The sequence below is a fragment of the Lygodium microphyllum genome, chromosome 5, assembly GCF_053477565.2.
Source record: "Lygodium microphyllum isolate KBCC chromosome 5, Lygodium_microphyllum_v1.1.10, whole genome shotgun sequence".
NCBI lineage: Eukaryota > Viridiplantae > Streptophyta > Polypodiopsida > Schizaeales > Lygodiaceae > Lygodium > Lygodium microphyllum.
In genome coordinates, this window is record NC_141139.1 from 30,941,059 (window position 1) to 30,953,046 (window position 11,988).

An 11,988-nucleotide genomic window follows, 5' to 3' on the forward strand; every position below is an offset into this window, starting at 1 on the left:
CATTCCAAGCAAATGGTAATTATGGATCTAAACAATTCAATTCAAATTTCAGAAGGTTTAATCCAGGTCGTTTTTCATCACCATCTTTCCGCAAGAATTGGCCTAAACCACCCGCATTACCATCCACTGTCAATCCAAATCCTAAGCCTATCCAACAAGCAAATCCAAATATACCCAGACTCCCAGCCATTGCAAATAATGTGACCAAAGCCAAGCCTATCGTATGCTACAAGTGTCACCAGCCAGGCCATCTCGCAGCAAATTGTCATTCAAAGAAGCCATCAGCACATATCAACTACCTTGGAGCTATGGATGAAGACGAGCATGAGGATATGCCGGACTTCACTGAAGAAGAAGATGATCCTACTACTATTTCCGACACTTTACTAGGTATGCCTACTTTACATTCATTGTTGACTATGAAATGTATGGTACATGGAAAAGAAAGAACTATATTGCATGATGACGGTAGTACCCATGACTTTATTTTAGCAAAATTGGTAAAGGAATTAAAATTGCATACTGTACCTACACACTATCGCATAAAGGCTGCATTTTTAGGCACTAGGTACAATGGCACACAAGAAGTTCAAAATTTAGAAATTCAAATTGGTCCATATATTGAAAGAAGAAATTTCTTAGTTGTCCCATTACAATCTAGCGACATTATTCTAGGAATGCCATGGAGACACCAACATAATCCTAATATAGATTATTCCACGCACACAATGAATATAAATTTTCAAGGAAAATCTATTACATTATTTGGTATGCATGCATCTCATATTTTTCCACTGCTTTCGCATACTCAAGCAAAACGTGCACTACGCAAGAATACTAAATCATATCTCATTTGGGTGAATGAATTGCACGCAAAAGAAACTCATATGCACCCTAGACATAAGGAATTTCTTGCATATTTTAAGGATTGTTTTGCAGAAGACCTACCACCAGGTTTACCTCCATCACGTCCAGAAGACCATAAGATTGACCTAATACCTGGCACACAACCACCTTGCAAAGCCCCATATAGGCACAATCAAATAGAGCAAAAAGAAATCCAAACTCAAGTAGAAGAATTACTAAATAGAGGCTTAATTCGACCTAGCAGTTCTCCATTCGGTGCACCTGTGCTCTTAGTCAAGAAAAAGAATAATACTTATCGGATGTGTATTGACTACCGAGCATTAAACAAGATCACTGTAAAGAATAGGTATCCTATACCTAGAGTTGATGACCTTATGGACAAACTGCAAGGATCTTCTATATTTAGTAAAATTGACCTTAAGTCTGGATATCATCAGGTGAGGTTAGATAGATCCGACATATTTAAGACTGCATTCAGGACACAGTTTGGCCATTACGAATTCTTAGTCATGCCATTCAGATTAACTAATGCACCTGCCACTTTCAGTAGAATGATGAACCGTATTTTTCTAAAATATCAATATTGTGTGATTGTTTTCTTTGATGATATTTTAGTGTTCAGTCAAAGTGAAAAAGAGCATTATGAGTATTTAACATTAGTTTTTCAATTACTGAAAGAAAATCAATTGTTTGCAAATCCTGACAAGAGTGAATTCTTTAAGACAGAAATAGAATATCTAGGTCATATTGTATCAAAAGAAGGAATAAAAGTTGATCCTAAGAAAATTGATGCAATATTGCATTGGCCTATTCCTAAAAATGTACATGAATTACGCTCATTCCTTGGTCTTGCTAGTTTCTATAGGAAGTTTGTACGTAATTTCTCATTACTTGCTTTACCATTGACCAAACTTCTTAAGAAAGGCATTGTTTATCAATGGACTGAAAACCAGCAGAAATCCTTTGATTTACTTAAACGTGCATTGACCAATGCCCCTGTCCTACAATTGCCTGACTTTAATAGACCATTCTTTTTAGTTGTGACTGATGCTAGCGGATCAGGAATAGCAGCCGTGCTAATGCAAGATAACCATCCAATAGCATATTCTAGTTCTAAGCTGAAACCCTCTGAGCTTAAATATTCCACTTATGACAAGGAACTCTTAGCAGTTGTCCAAGCATTGAAACAATGGAAGCATTATTTAATGGGTTCAGAATTCATGATAAAGACTGACCAGCAAAGCATTAGACATCTACTTAGCCAACCCCAAATTTCTGACCGTCATATCAAATGGGCTTCATTCATTCAAAGTTTCCATCCTATCATTCAATACCAACCTGGAAAAGAAAATGTAGTTGCTGATGCATTGAGTAGAAGACCTGCAATTCATAACATTTCTATCATAGCTTTTGATTCTTTGATTGCTATGAAAGACACATATCACCAGGATATTACTTTTCATTCTGATTGGCAAAAATTAGTTCAAAATAATTTCATTCCTGTTGATTCATTGTCATATAACGATGGATTCATGTTCTTTGAAAAGAGACTGTGTGTTACTATTCCATTCCGATCTTTTGTTTTAAATGAAATTCATTGTCCCCCATATCAAGGTCATAGAGGTATCATTTCTACATTACGCATGTTAACTGAAGATTTTTATTGGCCGCATATGGATGCAGATGTGTCTAATTTTGTTTCTGAATGTCTGATTTGTCAAAGAATAAAAAGACATCATGGTAAACAGTATGGGTTATTAATGCCTTTATCTATTCCATCTAAACCTTGGGAACATATATCTATGGATTTCATTACTGGCTTACCAAATACTAAATCTAACCATGACATGATTTGGACAATTGTAGATAGATTTAGTAAGCAAGCATATTTCATTGCATGTAAGAAAACTTTAACAGCATCACAAGCAGCACAGTTATTTTTGAAAACTATTTTTACTAACCATGGATTGCCGAAAGTGATTATTTCAGATAGAGATTCTAGATTTTGTAATAATTTCTGGATTACACTGTTTTCAAATCTAGGCACAAAGATTGATTTTTCATCTGCATTTCATCCAGAAACAAATGGACAAACAGAAGCCACAAATAGCACCATTTTAGATCTTTTACGTGCATACACTATCTCTAAACCTCAGACATGGGATACTCATTTGCATTTATTACAGTTTGCATATAATAATACACCGCATACATCTACAAAGAAAGCACCTTTTGAAGTTATTTATGGACATAGATTATCTACACCTGTTGCATCTTTGTCTAATAGAATACAAAGTGCCGATGATATTGCTGTTATGCATAACACTATTTTTGATGAGGTCAAGGATATGATTGCTAAAGCCCAACAATCATATACCAAACAAGCCAACAAGAAAAGACAAGCCATGAATTTCAAAGTTGATGATTATGTTTGGCTTAGAATAGAAAAGCGTAGACTGCAAAGTGTAGATAGACATCCAGTTGTGAAATTAGCCCCTAGATTCTACGGACCATTTAGAATCATTCATAAAATTAATGACAATGCATTCAAGTTAGAATTGCCATCTCATTGGAAAATTCATAATACCTTCCATATTAGTTTATTGAGACCATTTAGAGGACAATTACCTATCCACCCTGTCTATGAAAACCCACCTTTACTAGAAGAAGAGACTGAAATCCTTGAACCAGAAGCCATCATAGACACTGATTACATGACCACTAGAACTGGCCGAAGGTACTCTAGATATCTCGTGCAATTTAAGAACCATCCTGTAGAGGAAGCACAATGGATGCACGCTAGAGACCTAAATGCTTTCCCCACTCTGTTAGCTCCACATTGAGCTAATAGCAATTGAGGTCAATTGCTATCCCACCCGGGGGTATGATGCCAGGAGGCATATTCCACGGTGGATTCCGTGAGGTTTTACGGTGGATTCCGTAAACTTAGATGACCGGGGCTCATACGCAAAGAGGATTCTTTGTGCGAGAAGTTGATGGGGACGCCTGTCCTTTTCGGGCGTTTCATTAATTTAGTGTGTACATGGGTGATTCCATAGCGGGTGATTCCGCAAAATGCATATTAAATTAATAAACGTTTATGAGTTTAGAGTGCGCACTCGTAATAAATTAAGGTTAGGATTTATTTCTAACCAGTTGATTTATTTATGTAGCTGAAGACTGCTAGGTATTCACTTTTGTCGGTTTAATTGTGTTATTTTACTAACGATTGTGAATGCTTCAGTTGATGTGTAGAGATAGCAGCAGTGGCGGAGGAAAGCATTGGAGTCTAGCGGGTTTCCGACCTTTGGATATATTTTGATAGGCGCCACGCCTATATTTTGATTATGTCTATAGAGACATCGACTATTTATTATTATTTTGTATGCGCTTATGCGCCTGGATATGTTATTTTTATTTGGACATTGAGATTGGGCGTGCCAGACTCTTTGGGCACCGTCCATTAGCTTTATTTTCCTATTTTTGGTAGAAAGCAAACTCAAAAAGCTAAAAGCTTGTCATATTTTTGTAATTGGGCTATTTTTGAGCAAAAAGATTGGAAATATATATTAAATACATGCTTTGTGAAGCGCTCACACAAGGCATGGGGGAGATTCAACCCAATTTGTCTCTTGTCTCATGTCGTGCTTGTTTTTACATTGGTTTTTGTGCTAAAAAGTAGAGTGCTTTGTTCTTGGGGACCTTTGGGAATTCACTACGTGAGCTACCTGCGTCCGATCTGCGTACCAACTTATCTCCAATGGGGATTGCCCAATTAACCTAGAATAGACTCTTCTTGTCCTTCTACAACCACAAAAACTATATGATCAAGATCTTGACTTAAAACCAAGGACTCTTGTTGAAGCATCCTACATAAACAATGGTAGATATCATAATGCTTTTGATAAATGTGAGTTTGCCAACAAAATTAAGTGGTAGAAGCATCCATTTACTTATCTTGGTCTCAGACTTTATAACCATTAGAGTCTTTGTTTGATAGACATACCAACTCATATAGGGCCTCCTAGGTGGCAAATAATGTCTCCTAAATTAACAATTATAAAGCCATAACAAAGAAGCCAACATTCATGTCCTTTTTAGGAAAGGAAGATTGATATGATTTTGGCCTAGTTGACGATCCTTGAAGCTAAAATATCAACAAACACTAAGTACACTTGCAAAAAAGTATCCACAACATTCTTCTCTATGACAACTATTGATGCATTATCCTCTGTAGAGAATTGTGCTAAGATCATAAACCTGTCCGGGAGAGGTAGACCTTTGATTGTCCCATCTTGCAACTTATCAATCTTACGAAGTAGTGGACCTATAATTCAAGAAAAAAGCATTGTGCTAGAGGACACCCCTACCTAATAGTTCTCTTCAAGACAAAGGGGTGAGATATGGCACCATTAAGGTTGATGGAAGTAGTAGCATTCTTAAATCGGATACTCACTATGCCAACTACAAAGAGAGCAAAGTGCATGATCCATAGAGAGAATGAGATTTAACATTGCATCATGGACCCTTCCTTCCAAACATGAAGCCATATTGCCTGTGATGAATATTACCCTAGATAATAAAAACTTCAACCTCATATCAAGAGCTTTAACAAAGACTTCATATTTTGCATAGTTAGAGAACGTTGTTTAGAGACTTTGGTGCACACGGCTGGCTTCGAGATCAATTTGATTAGGCCTTGGTTTAAAAATTGGACACAAAGCAAAATCTATTGAAACGATTTAGCATGTCAATAGGCCATTAGGGTCCAATGACTTGCCAAACTTCATCTTCATTACTACAAGTTTGATCTCCTCCACAAAAAATCATCTTTTTAGGAGTGCTTTGCCTGCAAGTATTGGGATAAATATATCTCCCAAAAACTCATTTAGTCATAATTGCTCATGAGCAACAACCATGGGAGATTCTACGCCCACAATAGATGCCAAGTATTATTCGAAGACACTCGTAGTTGAGGGTTTATCACGAACTAAAGCCACATTAACATCTTCGATGCAAAAGAATCGTTTCTCTTTTCTAATTTAGCTAGAGAGTACTGAAAAAGAATCAACAAGACCATCACCCATAATCTCACACTAGCATTAAGCTGTACCTTGGCTACTTGGGCCCTAATTGTTCCTAGTGCTTCAAGTAGATCTCAAAGTTAATTAAAACTCTCTAAATGTAGACATCATTAAGTTGCAATGATAAAGCTTCCAACAAACAACTTCCAACTCTTGCCATGATCTTTAGCACAAAAAAAGGATGCACATTCGCCTCTCACTCTTGAGAAGACCCCATGGCATGGCCACAACCAACACATAAAACCTTGTTGAGCATTACACCAATATTGGCAACATTTTCATCCAAGCAACACAATAAACATTCATAGAAGAGCACTCCATCAAGAGTAAATGACCAGCACCATGAAACATCATAGACAATTACCCTTGAAGCACACTATCAAAGCTATACCCCACAACCACGCTCCGCCTTAGATACAAGAAGCACCAAATAAAAACCCTTCCCAACATGCTTGTATTGCATAAGTGAGGCTCGGCCTTGGTAGGTAGTTTCAAAACATTGCAAAACTCATCTTCCGCAAGCAACTAACCCAAGAAGTACATGTAAACACCAATTGCAACCAAGCTCAATTATATTTGCCTGACTTTGTCCAAAGCAAGAGCAATAGTAGCTTTGTGCACACGAGCTCCATGAACAACCTTGGATTCAAATTCTTCATTGCAGCAATCTTGGTCCTTCTACCACAAATCCACTTTAACCATATCCAAGTCATGAGCCTTCAATGCCTATTTGTAATCCAAACAAGTAAGAGCCTACTCAAGATTCATCACATCAAGCCATTGCCTCTTGCCAATTGCTACTTGCATGCATCCCTAATAGTCGCATGGTGTGTTGATAATGCACAACTGCACTATCATCAACACAAAGTATAATGACAATCAAAACTTCTAAGAGCCATGCTTTCTCGCCCCTAGCCACACTCTATCCCACTCGCCCAACCATATGTTTATTTCCTGCCATTTTGCTACTCTCTTGTCACTTAATACTTTTATGACCATAAAACAAGTCAAAAAACGTTTAACATTAAATAAGCTAAAAATTTTGACTCGTATTCCAAAACTAAAATGACAATTTAAATCCTTGTCAAGCATCTACAATCTTAGGTCGGCAGTTGTTCTCTTTAAATGAGAGTTAATATCATCATTGTCATAGTCCGAAACATCACAACGCTTCAATACAAAGGGAAGCATGCACAATCAAATCAAATATTACACTATCAATATCACTATCAATATCGTCTTCAACATCCTCCAAAATTAGGACTAATGGGACAGCCCACAGCCAAGAGGCAATCTTTCTAAAACAAACTCCATTCTTGGCAGTTCATAGTTTTGAAATCACACAACCACAAGCACTATCTAAAGTCTAGTAGAGTATCAATGCAACAACCACTATCTAAATCCTACTAGAGCATCAATGCTGCTGCTTATTCTTTTGACCTACCTACTGATTCAGTGCTTCAGGATCATGCCTGACAAGCAACTGCAAGAACACAACTACTATTAATCTAACTCATGTCTAAGCCTGGGCGATAACCCAGGTGGGATAAAAAATGGCAATCTCAATGACATGTACCTTCTCAGATGAATGCCATCGATCCACCACCTGTCCTCTTATTTATCTCTGGGAGCAGATACTCATGGATCAAGTGCAGTGAGCTTTACAGCCTGTACTGCCCTTCCATGTGCTAGTTTCACATTCTGCACGTGATAATGCTTCCTGAAGATGACCTCGGTGTCAAGACCGAACGCATCAATGTCTCCCACATGAACAACATCAAAATTCTTGAAAAGATCAATAAGAACACCAACATCTTGCAGATTACTGTGCCTGTAGGTTTCCCTAGTCTTATTCTTCAGCATGAGATGGATGGCCATGAATCCACCAGGTTTGAGAGTGCGCTCCACCTCTGCTGCAAACATGGAAGTAAACAGGGCATGATCGAACACATTGGAGAACTCAAAATCGAATGTGTTTGCCTTGAAAGGCTGACTGTGCATGTCACCCTTCATGACCAAAGGGGGAGAAGCTACCAGATCAATTCCGATGGAGCTCTGGAGGCCCAGTTCTTTCAATGCCAGCACTTCATGGCCATCTCCAGCTCCAATACAGAGAACCTTATCACAGGGCTTGAGCAAGTTCTTGCTCATCATGTCTTGAAAAACATCAGAAAATATACCCACCTTGGTGCGCCAGTCGCGGGTAGTCCACAGCTTCCTGAGGCTTGGGTTTGCCGGAAGAAGAGCCTCATCTTCGGAGTACCTCGTGTTATAGCGTGGCTTCAGAGCTGCAGGCTCGCTGCTGTGGTCGTACGGGGCGACCTGATCGGCTGAGACAAACGCGTAGACACCTGTGCTGCTGTCGTGAGGGGTGGCGGCATCATCTGCGCGCTCTGGCATGGCGCGCATGGAACAGGGGCATCCGCTCTCAAGGACGAAGCATGACAGGTGCATGGCACAGAAGAAGGCAAGCATGCCCAGGATGAAGAGCAGGGCCTGCATGCCGAGGATGAAGAGCAGGACCTTGCGCTTGCGTCCTGTGAATGGATCGAGAGCCCCGACGGGTGCGGTGCCGCTGCTGTATTCCATCTGCACCGCGCTGTATTCCGTCTCCGATCGGGCACGGTCGGAGAGATCAGACCTTTGTTGATTCTGTTTGTATGAAGCTCACTCAGAATGAGTGACCCCGAGAAGAGAAAGCCAGGAGGGTGAGCGAGCGGCAGTTTATCGCGTGCAGAAACGGGCTGCGGTATGGTTTCCACCCACGAGGGCACCATGAGTGTTTTGTTGAGGAAGCATGGAGAGCGGGAGGAGAGCCATGGCTGGTCTGGTGCGCAGGAGCATAGAGAGGTACCTACATTGGCACTGCAAGAGGGGGGGAGATGGACGCCATGGAAGCTGTACAAGGAGGAGGAAGAAGATGCAGGACTAGCAGAGTGAGTGAGGCTTTCTAAGATCTTATGAGAGAGGAGGGAGGAGAGAGAAAATTAATGCCGCAAAAGGTTCTTTTTTCTCCCGCACAGAGAGAGGGGGGAGTGGAGAGAGATTTTGAAAAGTCTTTTTGTTTTCTCTGAGAGAGAGAGAGAGAGAGAGGGGTAGGCCTTTGCCAATCGATAGACAAAAGGCCCTTCTACTTTTGCCAGTTTTTTGTATTTTATTCGTGCCAGGTGGCTTTCAACTGCAGGCTTTTTCCAGAACGGAAAAGTGTAGGCAAGATGACATGCACTTATGTTCTTCTTCTTCTTTTGAGTTCGCTCCTGCCGACTCGAGTCTTAACTTCTCAAATTGACGGGTGTGTGGATGGATAGTTTGTTGCATTTCACTCCTGCACTGTGTGTTTTACTCATGTCCACGTTGATGTACGTGACACCTCACCCAAAATTTGCAAGTGCTCGTGACAAACAACTTTTTCCTCGAGTGATAAAAATAAAGGTAAATCTTTAAAGTAATTCATTTTGCTCCAGTAGCACATTCCGACACCATATTTATAATTATTAAATTCTTATGTTTGTAAATTAGAATCTCTGTTGTTGCCTCTATGCAAGCTTGAAGCTACTTATTTTGGCATCACAATTAAAATATCTTGTACTTAGATACGAGCAGAGTAGCGTATTTCAAAAGGATAGATGCAAGTTCAAATTTTCTTTTAACTCCATTAAAATCACAACTATCATCTATAAGTCAAGAATTCATCTTACTTATCTTACTACTATATTATTTTGATTGTAGGTTCGGAAAGCAACCTGGAACCTTAGGAGGGCTTCCCAAACCTACCCCCCTTTTTCAAACCTCTCTTTTTCTTAATTAAAACCATCCCCTCTTCCTTAAGTGTAACTAGCGTTCCACGAGCGCTTCGCACGCACAGAACGCGAAGCGACAAGCGAAGTTACCGTACGATCTCTCTCTCTCTCTGCCTTCTATTTTAGTTTATTTTTTTTCCTTTCTTGATTCTCTCTCTCTCCTTTTTTTCTCTCCCCACTTTTCTTCTCTCTCTCCTTTTATTCTCCCCCTCTCTCCTCTCTTTTCCTTCTCTATCCCTCTCTTTTTTCCTTTTTTTTTCTTCTTCTCTCTCTCTTTCTTTATTCTCTTTTTAAAATTTTTTTCTTTTCTCTCTCTTTTTCCTTTATTTTTTATTCTCTCTTTTTAAATTTTATATTTTCTCTCTCTATAATTCTCTCTATATGTTCTCTGTCTCTTCTTCTTTTTCTTTCACTTTCTCCTTCCCCCCCCCCCCCCCCCAAGTCTCTCTTAAAGTATGTAAATTTTATCTTTTCCTTATATATAAACCTCTCTTTATGTTTATATTCTCTCTCTCTCTCTCTCTCTCTCTCTTTTAAATTTTATCTTTTTCTTCTCTCCTTCTCTCTCTTTTAAATTTTATATTCTCTCTCTCTCTCTCTCTCTCTCTCTCTCTCTCTCTCAAAATATTTAAATTTTAAAAAGATTTTTCTATTTTCTCTTTTCTCTTTTTTCCCATATCTCTTCCTCTTTTCCTCTCTCTTCTTCTTATTCTTCTTCTCTTTCTCTCTCCCCCCTCTCCTCTCCTTTCCTTCTCTCTCCTCTTTTTTCTTTTTTTTTCTTCTCTTTAAATTTTTTTCTTTTCTCTTTCTTTTAAATGTTATATTTTCTCTCTCTATAATTCTCTCTGTGTTCAAATTCTCTCTTCTTCTTATTTTCTCTCTCATTTTCTTCTCTCTCTATCCCCCTCTCTCCTCTCTTTTCCTTTTTCCTTTTCCTCTCTCTCTCTCTCTCTCTCTCTCTCTCTCTCTAATGTTATATTTCCTCTCTCTATAATTCTCTTTCTCTCTGTCCCCTCCCTCTTCTCTTCTTTCTTTTTTGCTCTTTGTGTGTATATATATATATATATATATCTTTATTTTAATTAAAAATAAAGTTTCTTTTTTTCTCTTTCTTTTAAACTTTATCTTTCATTTCTCTATAATTATCTCTCTGTGTTCAAATTCTCTCTTCTTCTTCTTATTTTCTCTCTCTCATTTTCTTCTATCTGTCTCTCTCCCCCCTCTCTCCTCTCTTTTCCTTTTTTCTTTTCCTCTCTCTCTCTCTCTCTCTCTCTCTCTCTCTCTCTCTCTCTCTTAAATTTCATATTTTCTCTCTATAATTCTCTTTCTTTCTTTTAAATTTTATATTTCCTCTCTCTATAATTCTCTCACTGTGTTCAAATTCTTTCTCTTCTTATTTTCTCTCTCTCATTTTCTTCTTTGTGTCTCTCTCTCCCCCTCTCTCATCTCTTTTCCTTTTTTCTTTTTCTCTCTCTCTCTCTCTCTCTTAAATTTTATATTTCCTCTCTCTATAATTCTCTTTCTCTCTGTTCCCCCTCTCTCTCTCCGTCCCTCTCCTCTTCTTTCTTTTTTGCACTTTGTGTGTGTGTGTGTATCTCTTCTTATTTTAATTAAATAAAAATTTTATATTAAAAAGTTTAATCTGAGAGAGAGAGAGAGAGAACCTAGGCCCTACGCATGAGAGAGAGGGGGAGAGGGGGAGAAGAAATATGTTTAATTAAAAAAAGACTATTATTTTTCCTCTTTCTCCCCCTTCTCTCTCCGTCTTCTTCTTTTTATTCTTTTTTTTCTTTTTCTTCTTCTCTCTCACTCTTTTATTCTATCTCAAACTCAAAGTGTGTGAAAAACTATGTTCGAAAAAAATTAAATTAAAAAAACTTTTAAAATATTTAATTAAAAATTTTAAATTAAAAAGTTTAATCTAACTGAGAGAGAGAGAGAAAAAAAACCTAGGCCCTACACATGAGGGGGGGGGAGGAATTTAATTAAAAAGGGGAAGGGGTTTTAATTTAAAGAAGGGAGGTGAGGGGGGGAGGCTTTAATGAAAAAAGGGAAGGGGAAGAGAAAATGAGATATTACACGTGAGAAAGAGAGGAGAGGAGGGGGTTTTGATTAAAGAAAGGAGGTTTGGAAAAAGGAGTAGGTTGTTCGGGAAGCCCTCTGGAGGTTCGAGGATTTCCAAACCTATAGCTAAAATAATATAGTAGTCAGATATGTCCCTTTCTCTTTCCCTTACC

At 38.5% G+C, this 11,988-nt stretch overlaps 1 pseudogene; it reads right to left on the reverse strand.

Annotated features, from left to right (window-relative positions):
* Positions 1 to 6,166: 6,166 nt before the first annotated feature.
* On the reverse strand, positions 6,167 to 8,946 carry LOC148035653 (uncharacterized; annotated as a pseudogene).
* Positions 8,947 to 11,988: the final 3,042 nt, after the last annotated feature.